The 15,963-nt window shown below is 41.5% G+C and overlaps 1 protein-coding gene across 11 annotated transcripts in view; it reads right to left on the reverse strand.

The window, feature by feature from the left end:
* Nucleotides 1-9,449: 9,449 nt before the first annotated feature.
* MOBP (myelin associated oligodendrocyte basic protein) overlaps nt 9,450-15,963 on the reverse strand; it is a 47,126-nt gene continuing 40,612 nt past the window's right edge. For all 11 annotated transcript variants that reach the window (XM_008514114.2, XM_008514110.2, XM_070577188.1 and 8 more), the window contains 2 exons: nt 11,519-11,602; nt 9,450-11,402 (listed from right to left, as the gene is read on the reverse strand). The gene's annotated coding sequence lies outside the window, so the exon portion shown is untranslated. The remainder of the gene's footprint in view (nt 11,403-11,518; nt 11,603-15,963) is intronic.

A 15,963-nucleotide genomic window follows, 5' to 3' on the forward strand; every position in this document is an offset into this window, starting at 1 on the left:
TATTTGTTTCCATATCCTGTAATTTCAGTTTACTGAACATTAATGTTGTGTTAATTTGTGCATAGATATTCATTATTTTTGCACCAATTGCACACTAGCATTATATAAAGAGCACTCGTCTCATTTAATACTTTTAGACATTAACTAACACTCACGGTTGGTATGAAGTATGAAGCTGGTAATCTTCCTGGTCTTTAGTTAGGGAAGGGGGCTATTTTTCAGGTATACCTTTGCTCATCCTTTTATTTTCAGCCTTTCTGAATTACCGTGTTTTAGATATTTTTCTTGTGTAGCTTGCTTTGTGATCCAATCTGAATATCTTTTTCTTTTAATAGGTGAATTGAGGCCATTTACATTTAGTAAGATAACAAATATATTTAGCTTTTGCTCCGTCATATTATTAAATATTATGTATTCTCCATTTTTTTAAGTTTTGTGGTTTGTAGTTGTTTATTTTTTGTATGTGTTTCTTCTTCAGAAGATTTGTGGGAAAGACAGGAGTGTATCAGATGTGTAAGTTGTCCCTCCTTCCTTGGGGCTGCCTGAGGCACTTTTGACCCTAGCTGGAACTCTTACAAATATTGACTTCTGGAATTTACCACTTAAAAGATAAATGAGGGTGTCGCAGGGCTGCTTTGTGCTGAGTTCTTGCTTTTCATTTTCTTCTTTTTCTTTCTGACAGCTCACATTTTTCTCCTCCCTTGGGTTCTGGTATTTCTGCTTGGTAATCTTCCCTCATAGGAGGAATCGATTCCTTAAGTTTGTTTGTTTTTTTTAACTCAGGACAAAATATTTGGTTAGAATGTTCATCTAATGCAAGTTGTTTTGGTATTCCTTAGCTCATAAATTTTGCTGACAATTTTTTTATTATATCTTTCCATGATGCTGGGTCAGCTACTTTTTATTATTCTCAGCATTGAATTAGTTGGATTTTCCTAACTGTTTGCAGGAGGTAGGTATTTTTGTTGTTTGGGTTGGTTTTTCTTTTTTTTTTTGGCATTTTCTGAGATTTGCTGTTGCTTGCTATTCGACACGCATTTTCATTGCCTTTTCTCTCCCATCCCAACACAGTTTCCATTCCGTCTCCATCCGACTTCCCAGATCCTCAGCTCTTAACATGTGCAAGAGATATGTGTTTATCACTCCACATGTGTCTTTATCTAAAGGAAGTATATTTTTGAAATCCACTGTCATAAGGCCACCTTTCCACTCACTATCCCTGGGCAACTTCTGAGCTTATTTTAGTGGCCTGTGGCAGCCCTAGTTTTTTGTAACTTAGATCTTATCTGCCTCTAGTTTTGCTAAAATAGTGTTTAATAGATTTCTCCCTCAGTTGTTGCTTTCTTATGATACAGAAGAGAAGTTTATTGTCGCACACAAACAAGCTCATATTGGAATTCCAGGTGTATTTTTCTTCAAAGAGATTTATTTTGATGCTTTCTTTCCCAGGAGTTCCTGAGTAGAAACCCAATTATGTGGCTCTCATAAAAGAGTTGGCTTTATCTTTGGGAAGGGAGCAAAAATGATCCACATCTACCAGTCTTAGCATTTTTTTCTACTGAAAATTTGCAGGAATTGTTATGAATATAAACCAGGACTTGCTCTTTAATCCAGGCTTCTATATCCTCCCAGTTTCCCTGGACCTTACTTTCTTCACTTACATGTCTTGGAGATTATTCAGCAACAACAAATAAAGCTTTTATTCAGTTTTCAAGTATTATATATTATTCCATTATATGAATTTTCAATAATTGATTTGACAAGTTTTATTAATGAAATTGAAGTCAAAAAACTCTGTATTCAAGTATGAAGGTAGAATGAAATGCATTAATTAGCGATGAATAACTTTTAAAGATAAATGAGAAAGACTCTGCATTTAATTATACAAAATGCTTATAAATATAGTGGTTTTCATTTGCTCTATCTTCATAAAACAATCCATACCTAGAATTCCAGGTGAGCATGGATGTCTGCATTCCTCAGTCCTCTACATCTATAACGTGCCTGAGTACATGAAGGGTATCAGGTTACACATATTACAATTACAGGAATACCTATGCAGAAGTGAATGATGTCCAGGGCGCAACCTATGACCTGTAAAATCTTGGGAAATGTTACCCACTTGTAGGCCTTTCCTCAAAACTGAAACAATTTGCTATCTTCCCATTCTCTCTTCCAGCTGTGTACAGAACAGAAGTCGTTTCATACTTTGTGATTTTCTACTACATTCTTCGTATTATTACTCATTTACTTAGCTTCTTTTCTGCCACCTTCTATAGAAGACTTGAAGAATACACACACTCAAGAAAGTAGAAAGCTATAAATCTATAAAGTTGAGTCCAGGAAAATGCAGACGAACAAACTGAAGACAAAAGTTAAGAATGCACAGACATGAGGAGTGGCAAGAACACTTTATTGTTCACCAAAATCTGTTTTTCTTCTTCTTTGCTACATGACTAGACTGCATTCCCCAGCCTCCCTTGTAGTTAAGGCCCTTTGTTTGAATTTCAGCCAATGGGATGTGAACAGAAGTGATATGTGCTACTTCTGACTGTGGTCCATGAAAACCTTCCTATTGCATTCTTCCACACTCTTTCCTCCTTCTACTTGACTGAGAAGGACATGACAATAGTGACATTGGAAGCTCTGTACCGAAGATGGCAGAGCCTCTGCCATCCTAGGTCCTTAAATAACTGTGTGGAGGAGAGATGCCCAGTCGATCTATACGCCTGCCCAGGATTGTCATCTGAGCCAAGGCACAAATTTTAAGTGGTTTTGAGCCACTAATCAGTTGTGAACGTGTTTGTTACTCCAGCCTCCTGTAGCCTAAATAATATACGTGATTGACACAAAGCACAGTAAACTCATATTTTCTATTTGGATTTCAGCAGCTCTTTTAACAGGTAGGAAATAGTTTAAACAACCTTCACCCAGCAAACAGCAATTCAAGGCACGCCTGGCTTTAGAACTGAGTTAGTCTTGACTCTCAGTATTGGAGTAGGTCTCAGCTGGAACAGGGGGTTAGTTAGTTTTCCAAAAGATTAAGCACAGAACACTTGGGCAGTGTTATTAGTGAGTCTGAGGAAACTTCTGGGGCAGGAAGTGTCCAGTTGAAGGACATCATCAGTTGAAAACATACAGGACTGTGACTGGAGATTGAGGAACCCATGTTGCCTGTGAGTCACTGAGTTGGAACCAGGAAGAAGAGCTGTGGTCAGTGTCTGGAGTCAGGTAAGCTGGCAAAGTCAAGAAGCCCAGGGTCAACATGGAAGTCAAGAAATCCAGGGACCAAACTGCTGGCTTCAAATCTCAGCTTCACTCCTACCTAGTAATTGTGGAATGTTGGGCAACTTATTAATATCTCTGGGCTGATTTATTTCTTCTTCCATAAAACTTAGGTAATAAAGCTGTGTATCTCAAAGGGTTGTTGGGAAATTAAATGTATCCGAAGTGCTTAATTCACTGGCACATAGTAAGCACTCAATACGATGACTATTTTTTATTAAGATGAATGAAAAAGCTGATGTAGCACACCTGGGGGTAATCAGGATCCAGCACAAACCAGTGGCTTGGCCAGAAAGGGTTGAGAACCAGGGCTTTGCTCTATCCAGAGATTGCCATCTGAAGCTGCAGCCTAAGACCTTTGGTCTTGCCCCACCTGGATTTGGAGTGTGGAGCAGCTGGGTTACACCACTACCCTACAAGCCCTTGTGACTCATCACCAATGGCCACCAATAGCCAGATAGCATGTAGGAGCATCCTGGCCACTTACATGAGGGAGAAGGCAGCAAAAGCAGGAGTCACCCATCTCTGAGGGAAGACACCCCTAAGGTCTGCCAGCCCTGCAGGGGACATGAGGCAGTTTCAGTTCATTGAGATTTACCAGGAAAAGAAGGCTGAGAAGCAAAGCTTGTGTGGTTGTCAGAATCTCAGATCCTCGGAATATCAGCTGTGTAACATTTAGGTGAGTCTCTGAACTTCATTTTTTTCTCATCTAAAATATGATCATAAAAAGCTGCATTATGGGCCAGCCTGGTGGCGCAGCAGTTAAGTTCGCACATTCTGGTTCCGTGGCCCAGGGTTTGCCAGCTCGGATCCCAGGTGCGGACCTACATACCACTTGTCAAGCCATGCTGTGGCAGGTGACCAACATAAAACAGAGGAAGATGGGCATGGATGTTAGCTCAGGGCCAGTCTTCGTCAGCAAAAAGATGAGGATTGGCAGCAGATGTTAGCTCAGGGCTAATCTTCTTCAAAAAAAGCTGCATTATGACTAAGATAACATGTTATTATATGAAATACTGAATAGGGAATAGCTCACTAAATCTTTAACACATGTCAGTGGAAGGGGGAGAATGGTGTTGATATGGTCTGTGCTGATGTGTTAGTGGCTGGGCCAAGCGTGGGAACAACTCAGTTTACTCCAAAAATCACACTTGGAAGCATTGTTGGTTGTGATTAAACACAATCTCCAGTGTGTGGTGAGTTGGTTCTGGTGCTCTAAAGCACCTTTGAAGCTCTGTGAATGAGTCTATGCTCCATCCAGTGAGCCAGTCTCAGAATCTCCCATTTCCTCAGTGTTATCCCCTTGTTCCCAGTGCCTCAGCCATAGTTTGGGATACCTTGCTACTCTCTGCTCCAGTGTCTCCATATGGCCTCATGGACCTCCATTGCCCACTGTGTTATGGCTTCTGGTTCACAGACAGAAGCTACGGACGGTTGTGTTTGCACTGCCTTTAGTACTGGGCTTTCAATAGTTCCACTCTGTGTTGGACCCTCTTCTAGAACCTTACCGTGGATTGAGTTCTTAGGTACAATGAACATCTGCTCCAGACTTTGCAAGGAAATCTTAATTCCATGAAGTGGCCTTATCTCCTGCTTTGCTCCTACGTGCCTGCTGTTCTCCATCCATGCTGAAGAACTTGAAGACCCAGTTCATGCCTCTGCATGATGTACACGGTATTATCTCAGCTTGGAGTGTCTGCTCCCTGGGAAGTATAGGGACATGGCCATTAAGTCTTTGTGCCATTTTCAGGTGAGGAAATTTACTCTAAGTCCAACAGATGAATTTCCACCTTTTCAGCATTAGACTCCAATCCCTCATCAACTTTTTCCCGAACTTTTACGACCGCCTCCTATGTGTTTTCCCTGCCAGTCTTTCCCCACTCAAATCTGTCCTCACTGCTTCCAGAATGATGTCACTTACTAAATTGCTCTTAGTGATAGAAAGTGTCTCGAACCCTGGGTCAGGAAGTGTGTCTTCCAGGGCAGCTTCAACGAGAGACTCAGGGAAAATCACTTACCTTCTCTAGGACTCAGTTTCTTCGCCTGTAAATTAGGTATGTTGGACTATGTGAACTCTGATGTCTGTACTTGTTTTATAGGTCTGTGATTACAACTTGTCTTACGGACTCAGATGACGTCTATTCATGGAGACATTTCTGACTATAAAACTTCACCTGCTCTTAGGAGAAACTGTGGAATCCATTCTGTGTAAAACTAATGTTAGTGAAGAATTAATTTGGGCAAAATGCTTTCCGGTATATAAAAGAACAGAAAGATATTGACCGTACAATGAGGGAGATGATCAATGGGGTGTGCTTGTATCTTGGGATGGAGGCATGGAGGCCCGTAGGTACTAGAATTTAGTTAGAAGTACAGAGGCAGAAGCAGATGGAGCAGGAGATTCTCAGTATCAAGAAGGAAGAAGCCACTGCCCAGGACCTAGAGGGAAGTAGAGCTGGGCTACACAGTTCAGATAGTGACGGCAAGAACCAGGAAGAAGCAGGGCAGCATCCAAAAACCACGTGATAAAAATCCAGTCTGAATAAGGAAGACAAGTGGGGGAACTAGGAGAGGAGGAGTGGATATGAGTGAATTTGTATGTGGAATGTTATTTTGGTGATGGACTCACCAGCATATGGCTATAGAAATGGGATAGCATTATATTAATACTTCAAAGACAACTTCAAGTTCCCAACTTGTGAAGGAAGGAATTTGAACCCTTCAAAATAGCCCTAAATTTCTGAGTGTTCACAATGGGGCTGACAACAAGCCTTCCTCAGCAATTATTGTTAAAGTCTGCCTTTTGTTCTCTTCAAGTTGCTGTGCATCATCTGCAAGGGCCCCCGTGTCTCCCCCTTACTAAAAATCTAGAGAGAGCGCCTTCTGGATTCTTTTACCTACATCCAGGAAAGAGGTGTTCCATGGAGTCCAGAGCAGTATCCCCCAGATTGCCACAAATTACGTTCAGTGACTTAAAGAGCAGGAAAGGAGGGTGCTCGTATGTTGACGCCTCCTCTTTTGCCCTCTTTCTGGGGTCTCACCTTTCCTTCAGAGATGTTAGAAACAAGGAGGACAGTGTGCTGAGAGCAGTAAGCTGTCTTGATCACTACGAATCCAGTTTGACTTGTAAGCCCCCAGGGCGAGTTCTTACTGTGACACCCAGAGAGAGAAGAAGAGAAGGCAAACCTGCCAATCCTGAGTGATTGACACTGACCGTGGGCAGTGCTCAGAGGCTCACAAACACCCATTCTTGGATTGATTTATTTTTATTTATACAAAGCCAGAAACCCTCTTTTCTTTGTTCCTCCTTTAAGCCCACTCAGTTTCCACCCAATACCTGCATCCTGCCGTCCACTGGACAGTCCCACAGTGCTGCTGACTCTCTGCCCAAAGCAGGCTTCCACCACCATCTCCTTCGGGGAGAGTGGTTGGACCTCCTGCTTGCGTATGTCTGGCACCGTGCTATCCTTTATTGGTGACAAACCTGTTGTTAGTTGGTTTCCTTCCAATTTTGTGTAAACCATAGTGAGTTTAAGATGCAGATTTTGCAAAGAACCAGATGTTATCAGAAGCACCAGTTGGTGTTAAAATGACCTTTTGGGGCCAGTCCCAGTAGCCTAGTGGTTAAGTTTGGTGTGCTCGTCTTTGGTGGCCCAGGTTCTGTTCCTGGGCACGGACCTACACCACCCTGGAGGCCCACATGCTAAAAAATAGAGGAAGATTGGCACAGATGTTAGCTCAGGGTGAATCTACCTCAGTAAATAAAAGGGACCTCTTTTTTCACTTGTTATATCATACGTTTTGTTCTCGCGGACGCCAATAGACGTTATATTGACCTGTTTTTCCACTTGATGTTTGTACTTGTGGCTGTTTAGTGCCAGCATGTTTTCCTCACACATTTGTGACAAACTTACCCCTTATCATGCTGCTTCCTGTTCCTTCACTTATTTCCCAAACCGCCTTAACTTTAAAATCTCCTTAGAGAGATAAGCTCAGTTAAAATTTGCATTTTATGACATATTTTCCTTTTATTCTATCTTTCTCCTTTTAGTTTTTAACTAGCTTTGACCCTTCTTCACCAGCAAACTTTTTTCTGTTTGATATTGCCCTCTCAAAGTGTTCCATTCGTCAGGATCTTTTAACATTTTGCGACATCTGGAGGACTTTCTCCCCTTGGAGTGAGGCACAATGAGGCCCACTGTGGTTGGAGAAGCTGGTGATTTGCCATCTGAGGTGCACAGCCACGTGGGAATAGAAATAATCTTGAAAGAGGGTATAGAACCCTTGCCTGTGCAAAGTGAGTCATTGTTGGATAAATGGCCACAAGCAACATGACCTATCTTGCACTAGGACACACGTGCTGGCTAGTTGATAAACTCAGCGAAGCTTTCAGAGGATGCCTCTCTCCGCTGCGCAACTGCTGCTGGCAATACTTAGGAAAGATTATAATTTACTGCCAGGAGGATAAGAGAAACAACTCTGAAAGGTCGTTCACAGCATCACCAAAAATCCCGATTCTCTCTCCAATCTGCTTGCATCCTTTTCTATCAAATAAACCACATTTTGCAGAGATCTTTGGAACATTGATAATGTCCTATGATACCCCTTCTGGTTCCGTACAGGAAAGGTACACCTGTACTCCTACAGGTTCACCTCCTTATAGGAAAAAACAGCATCCTGTATTTTCAAACAGATGGTTATAAAAACTTCAGTGTGGGCCTCACATAATGTGTGTTAATCAATATACAGCCTTTTCAGTAAACAATTTCAGAAACCAGGTGTGCTTTTCAGGTAATTCTTTTTTATCTTCTCTTTTGCATCATTATGGATTTATGACTCTCTGATTCCCTAATGCAACCTTGCTTTCTCTCAACATCTGGAATTCACATACTAATCCTGATTTCTTGTCCCTGCCCAGAAACATGGAATCAACTCTCCTCCAAGGGCATTTGTTCCTTCCGCTGGAGGAGAGTTTCAGAAGACACAGGCGCTAGTTCTGCAAATAAACTTGCTCCACATTTTGACTGGAATTTGGCAGGATGGCAGCAAAAGCATCCGGCAGCATAAATCACTGTAGGGACAGAACAGATAATGCCTCCTTTAAAAAGTGTCCATGGGTTCTTATTGACATTTCCAATTCGCCTCTATTTTAATAAGTTCTTCTTGCCTTACTCTAACAGAAGAGTTTATTAATCCATTTTTTTCCGTTTTTGAACAACTAATTTTTCTTGTCCATTAATGTTAATAACAAAAAGCTATATATTATCATATCAAACCACGGCTCTAAATTTCAGCATTGCCTCCCCAAAATTCAGAAGCCTCCATATCTTTTCTTCTTTCTGGACCCTCAGCTCAGCCATCCTGAAACCGGCTTCAGAGGGTGCAGGTCCCATTGATTCTTTGGTCAGCGTTGGCTTAGCACCAATATCCAAAAGGAAAGAAGCCCCAGCCTCTGTCTAGGGGAAAACCAAAGAATCTAAGAGTTCAGAACACTCACTGTGGTACATAGATATCTTGTTGGCTTAATAAAAAGTAATAATAAAGTACAGATTATAGACAAATACCATTTCTCAAAGTTTAAAAGAAATCTGTCAATTTTCTCCACTTGAGCTCCCCAGTTTGAATTCATTTTATTTTCCCTTTATATTTTTCCTTTCACTAGTGCCTTTGTATATTTATGGAGCAGAATTTTTAGTAAAAAATTGCAGTTTCACAGAAGCCCATAGGTACGTGCAGTGGTTTGTATCGACTCAGAAGAGTCGCCTGTCAACATCTCTTCCCACTTCTGCATTCAGCGACATCACGTTTATCGCTTGCACTCAGCTGTAGTGGAAGTATTTACACCATGGAAATTGGCAAACACCATAAATCAGGACTTTTCACCCAGATAGCCGGTTGTTAAGCATTTACAGAACAACTCTGGGTACACACATCAGTTTTCCCCAAACCAGTGAAAATGTCAGAATATAAAATCAATTAACTTCCAGAATTATCAAAGTAATATACCAAACATTATGGTTGGGAATTCACACTCAAGAAATTTACATAGAATAGCTTTTGGAGCTTTATATAACTTCTGCAATATTTACTGCATAGTGCTCCCCAGAAACAACCCTTAAAAGACAAAAAATACAATCGAATTATAGCACATTTTAGTAAGAATATCCAAGGCACATTAATTTATTTGTACATCAGTTTCAAGTAATTTCCATACATGTTTTTATCTATCCCCAGAGGGTTTTATTTCCACAACAGACGAACATAAAGAATTCAGGGATTTCTGTTTATTAACATTTCTGTGCTAATGTCCAATTTTTCATGTGAATTAATGCACTCGGTGCTCTCTCCTCCCCAGCTGCTCACTCTGTAGTAACTGTGTATCTCCTGGATGATATGGAGGATAGAGCCTAGCAAGCTCTGAGTGTGGGGTCTGGCTTTGCCAAAATCTAAAACGGGCTGAAGAAATATTAAGCTTCCTTATTGGGTCTGAGTGGGGCTGGCCCACTAATTTGTTCTTTCTAGTAGTCTGTCATGGCACCCCTGGTGTTATTCCCAGGAATGTAATGGCCTCGGATATCTCATTGTTGGAAACTGTTCATAGTAGAGGTCTTCATTTTGTTGTTCATTTAGCACCTGAATTGAGGCAGGAGAAATATTTCTACCTGAAAGCTCTGTGGAGTTCAATTCCCCTGCCTTTTTATTGCCACTTCCACAGAGAAGTGGCCTCCCCAAGTGAGGAAGCCAGGACACTCTGGCCTTGCCCTCCAGCTGCCCTGGGACAGTACTCGGCCTGATTTCTCTTTCTGGGGGTGTGGCATTCTGAGCTAAATCTCATCTGAGTCTACCACTCTTCCTCCCTACTCTCTGGCATTCCCTCTCATCCCAGCCCTACACCTTGAACAGATCTCTCTCTGGCATTGCCCCCATATTTTTGCTTGCCCCTTAAACTTGGCAGGGTCTGGCTGTGCTCACTCGAGGGCACAGGGTCATTCCTTGTTGGAGCATCTGCCTGTGCTTGGCCATGCCAGCTCCCAGCACCAGACTGTTCCAGATGCCCCCTCTCTCCCTCACTGAGTTCCCTCTACCTAACACCGCCCATTTTACATCCCTCCACATTCTACAACATTCTATTATCTTCTACTGTGTTTTCCTACCTATTAATAAGGAAGTTTGTGAGGGACGGGTGAATTCTAACTCTTCCCCCTTTTCTCCGTGTCAGAAAGCTGCAGAAGCCACAGTACAACCCAGATCCAAAATTGACTCAGAACCAGAGTTTTTGTTTTCTAAGACTTGTAACCTTGGAGAGACCCCAGGCTTATCATCAGCCTCCCACTTATCTCTCCAAAAACATTTGTGTCTGGCTAATAGTGTTGACCATTTCTATAGCACTTTTAATTTCTGTTATTTCTTCAAGCCAGGAATTATTTCAAATATTTTTGATTTCCAAGAGGACAGATATTTCTTGGATAGCCTTTTATTTTGTTGTCTTTTTAAATTCTATTGCAGTATTCAGAGAGTGTGAGATCTTACAGTTTCTGCTTATTGGGCAATTATACTTTTGTGGGTTATTAAAATCTACGCATAGGGCATCATATTGCATTTACCATCTACTATTTGCTTTTTGTATTCCTAATTTTTTCCCCCAAATGTATCTCCCTCATCTGGGTGTATCTGATTCATTTATTTTAACTGCTGTTTAGGATTTTGTTTATGAATGTGCATTTATTGATTCACTCGTTCTCCTATTGGTGGACATTTTGATTAATTTCTTTCTCTTTCTCTCTTTTTTTCAATGAGATACAGTGCTTCACTGAACATATGTATATGTATCTCCTTTTTCAATGAATGCCAGTTTTCTCTCAGGTGGGTGCCTGAAATCGTAATTGCTTGATCATAGGTTATACAATATCCTGCTTTGCACATATCCCTCAATTTCACCCCAAAGGTGTTGTAATAGTTTACAAATTTCTATCGGTAGCTTATGAGACTTTTCCCCATATCCTTGCCAACACTTGATAATTTTTAATTTTTGCCATGATGATGGTTGTACAACGATATCTTTTTTTGGCACATCCCTGAAGAAAGATATATGTCTTCAGACTGAAGAAACTTGAATCCTGAGCAAAATAAATAAAAATAAAACCATGCTTAGTGACATCACAGTGAAACTTCAAAACACCAAAGACAAAGAAAAATCTTAAAAGCAACTAAAGGGAAAATATAATTTACTTACAATGGAAGGACAAGTACACTGACAGCAGATTTTTCACTGGCAACTATAGAGGTCAGCAGACAATAGGATGATACCTTCAAAATGCTGTTGGGGGGAGAAAAATAGCTGTCAACCAGAAGTCTGTATTACTCTCCCAGTGGCTAGATCTGTGCAGCCTTGATTGGCCTCCCCCATCTTCTTCAGAAATAGACACTGCTCCTTGACCAAAGGGGTGGGTAGGTGTCTGAAGCTGGGAAAATCCTAGAACCTCATACCCTCTGGTCACATGAATGATCCAAAGAGTAGGCATATAAACAAAGAAATACAGAAAGAGCTGTGGACACAGCCCTGCCTTCTCCAAGCTTTGGAGATGCATCCTCTTTGTTTTGGTCACTTGCATCTGAGAGTCCTGAGAGGAAGCATTTTGAGGAAGAGAGAGAGAGAGGCAATTTAAGGGGTCCTAATCAGAGCTCATTTTTTAACTACCTGGAGGTATAAGTGGTAGGGGGCAGGTGAGATGTGTGGACTGGAAAGCTGTACCCAACCACTGTGCAAAATGGGAGACAGAGGCAACCAACAAAGCACTAGATAAAAGCATTGCCCACCAGGAGATGAACTTTGATAGGCCCCTCCTTTCAGCAACTTTCCAGCTCAGAAAATAGAGCAACTCCATTTGTGTACACTCCCACCACAATCACAGAAACCACGTGGATCTGAATGTCCTTGTGTAGTATGTCTATATTCAAACTAAAGACAACATAATCCATCTAAATCACAGAATTTCAGGACTGTAGGAGAAAGTTACCATATAACATTGTTCTAAATCAGTTACATCCCAATGGGGGTCTAAAATGTTCAGAAAACTGAGCTGCCTTAAGAAACAACATTATAAAGCTTTGTTGGGTGATATGTATACACTAATGCTTTCTCATTTCCCCAGCAATTTGAGTTTCACAAGTCGGAAGAGAGAGGAAGTTGGAATGACATGCCAACCAAACCTCCTTCCGTATGGGTAAAGAGCATCAAAGGTTTGCCCCTACCAGGAGCCCTGTACCTCCCACTGCTTATGGTTTTGAACAAGAGAAAGACTAGGAATGGAAGGGAGGGACCCACTTCTCCCACAGCACATGAAGCAGCAGAAGGAAAAAGCCACAAAAAGGGAAAGAATCATTCTCTCTCTCTTTCTTTGTCTCTGTCTATTTCTCTCTCTCTCTCTCTCTCTCTCTCTCACACACACACACACACACACGCTCACACACAAACACACATGTTTTGAACTCCAGAGATTCTTTTATTAGGACCCCAAGAGCTCACCGAAAGGAAACTTATACCAGAAGAAAAGGAAGGTATCGCAGGAGAAGGGGGTTCAAGTATTTGGCTGAGGACTCTTGGAGACTTGAGACAATGCAAGTAACAGCACATTAAAACTGCAGGTGAAAGCAAATTAAGGAAGTAGATTCACCAATGACATAACCATCCTAATTCAGGAGAGCATATCTGTAGGGCATGTGACATCTTGGCATCAGGCCATTTGGGGAAGAGAAGAAAACTGGGATGGGGAGATCTGGAGTCAGAATTCACCTACCTGTGAGTGAGCACCCCTCTCAGAGGCCATTCTTGGTCACCTAACAGTGGGAACCTGCATGAGTCAAAGTGCTTCTGGTTTGGTGAGAATCTCAGGTAGCACCTGGTAACAAGATCCGGAGAAGGCAGCGAAGACGATGTGAAGCCCAAGCAATAAAAATGTAGGAAGGTTGTAGGTAGCTCTGCCAGAAATCTAAAAACCAAGATCTTTTGCCAATTTAAGTTGTAGAAAAACAGATAAGTGAGGGAAAGAGAGGAAAGGAAGACAGGAGCTGAAAGACAAGGAAGGAGTGGCAATTGGAGGGGGCGCATGGGAGCCTGGAGTGGGGAGGAAGCTGTGGTTTCCTGTCTCTCGATGTTTCCGCCCTCCCATCCCTACCTGCTGAGATTGGTGAGCAAATCAGATAAGATTGCCAGTCTCAGAAAGAAGCTGTGGCTTAGAAAAAAGAATGGGCTTGAAGTTCTGAATAAATATGTTATGCAGCTGAAACACTTGATCTTGATCTTTGCATCGGAGGAGAAAAATCATAAGGAAGGAAATGGACAGGATCACTTTAAAAAGAAAGAGTTGGTTGGCAGACTAATACAGTAAGAAGACGAAAAATCAGGGAATTCAGATGGTACCAAAATCCACATTAACAAGAGTTAAGAAAACAGACATCGTTTACATTCCAAGCCCAATAACGAGGTGTCAGCAAGGCTGGACTGGAAGAAAAAAGTTGGAAAATGATTCTTTTTTTACTGCTTGCAACCAAAGCTCTAGTCGAAAATAAATGCAAAACCTTGCAGCTGGCAGTAGCGATCCTTAACGATCTCCATCAGCAGAAAACTATGATTCTATTAAAGGGTCTGACTCAGAAATTCTGCTTCCAGAAGCTTCTCTCTTCTAGAAGAGAAAGAACAGAAGCTGTCAGCTGCAGAAGGGGATATTACAGAGAATTTAAGAAATGGAGGGTGAATTATAGTGAAAACAGATTATGTAAAAATCTGTTGGATGACTATGCAGGGGGAGGAAAAAAAAAAGAGAACATCAGCCTTTTTCTTTTTGGTGCATCAGATTTCTTCCAATACAGAAGAGAGATGCTGCCTTCCTGAGACAGAAATTGCAGATAACAAACCCAAAAATTTGTGTACTTCAGAGATCTCAGAAATAAAACCAAATGCAGGGAGATTTACTAAGTAACTCCCATCAACAAGAGGTCCTGGAGGCCAGGCGGGCTCCCACAGGACCCTCCCCATGACTGAGGGACACTCTGCCCCCCAGTGTACCAAACACCTTTCTCCTGATATGCCTAGAAGTGAATTAATTAGCTGTGAATGGGCTTGCACCTAGGTAGAGGGACATATGAGGTGTCAGGAAAAACTTTGCTCTCTGGGCCAGCGTGGCGGCATGGTAGTAAAGTTCATGCCCTCCACTTCAGAGGCCCGGGGTTCTCCAGTTCAGATCCCGGGTACAGACCTCAGCATTGCTTATCAAGCCATGCTGTGGCAGGCGTCCCACACATAAAGTAGAGGAAGAAGGGCACAGATGTTAGCTCAGAGCCAGTCTTTCTCAGCAAAAAGAAGAGGATTGGAGGCGGGTGTTAGCTCAGAGTTAATCTTCCTCAAAGAAAAATTTAAAAAATTTTTTTAACTTTACCCTCTGATCTGTGTGCAAACATGATCTAATGGATGCAAAGTTGCCTGAATGTCTATTGGGTCCCACACTCTCTGAATGACAGACTACCCAACCCTCTTCGATGATGATATCACAACAGTGATAACTCCATGTCATCATTAATCAAATAGATTTGCCTGGAGGTCAACACAGGGCTGTGCATGGGCCACCACCTGAGCCAAGGGACTATTTTCAATATCTGATAAAACATCTGCATCTAATATTGGCCCAGTGTGGCTTCATTAATAAAGAATGGCCCAAAAAGCTCTCACTTTCTTCATGCAGCAAGGGCTGGTTTGGCTAATGCTGATGCAAATAACTTCCTATCTTTATCAAGAATATCTGTCATTAATTCACCACAGAAAAGACTTTCACCCTATCAGCCACCTTCTCAAACACGGACCCAGACGCTCTTCCCCGCCCTTTCTTCCTGGGGAGCTTACATCTTCTGCACAAAGGGACCTTTAGAAACTTAGACCCTCTTGCCACAAGAAAGTACCTTCTTTCTGGACTCTAATTACTTGAGATTATCTACCTCTCTCTCTACAAAATACTTACAGCCTTTTGGTTCTAGAGGGGCATCCACTAGCCTCTCCAGATACACCACAGGGTCCCACAGACTTCTGGCCTCAGATTATGAATGGACTCTCAGGACCGTTCATATGCTTCAAAATCCAATGAGAATGTTACTCTAGTAATGAGATTTACTACTTTTTTAGAACTTAGTTTTGTTGTTAAGAGATCTTTTTGAGCCAAATGATTCGAATCTGATAGATATTTGATTTGCTATGAAGTAAGGCCACCACTTAAGCTGTAACTTACCATGTTCTCCACTCTCCTCAAGCCTATTTTATGTATTATGAAAGTAGTTTATATAGTTAAGGTAGCATATGCAACAGAAATAGATTTGTAGTACCATGTTGAATGTAACACGTTTACGTAAATTCATTTAAAAGTAAAAGTATAGGTATAATTATTAGGACAATATGTTAATCTATGCTCTTTTGCTCATCTGTACTTTGGGTAAACCTATCCAGTTGATCAAAAGTCAAAACAATCAACTTGGTGGTAGGTGAATTGTTGCCTAAGAGGAAATAAGTAGTCACTGAAATACCAGTCAACTCAACCCAGCCCTATGATGTAATGCCAAAGAGTACATTCTTCAATTCAATAAATTATTTAGAGAATCACTAACATAAGTATTCTGTCAATATTTTCTTACAGT

The sequence above is a fragment of the Equus przewalskii genome, chromosome 15, assembly GCF_037783145.1.
Source record: "Equus przewalskii isolate Varuska chromosome 15, EquPr2, whole genome shotgun sequence".
In the NCBI taxonomy this organism is placed as follows: domain Eukaryota; kingdom Metazoa; phylum Chordata; class Mammalia; order Perissodactyla; family Equidae; genus Equus; species Equus przewalskii.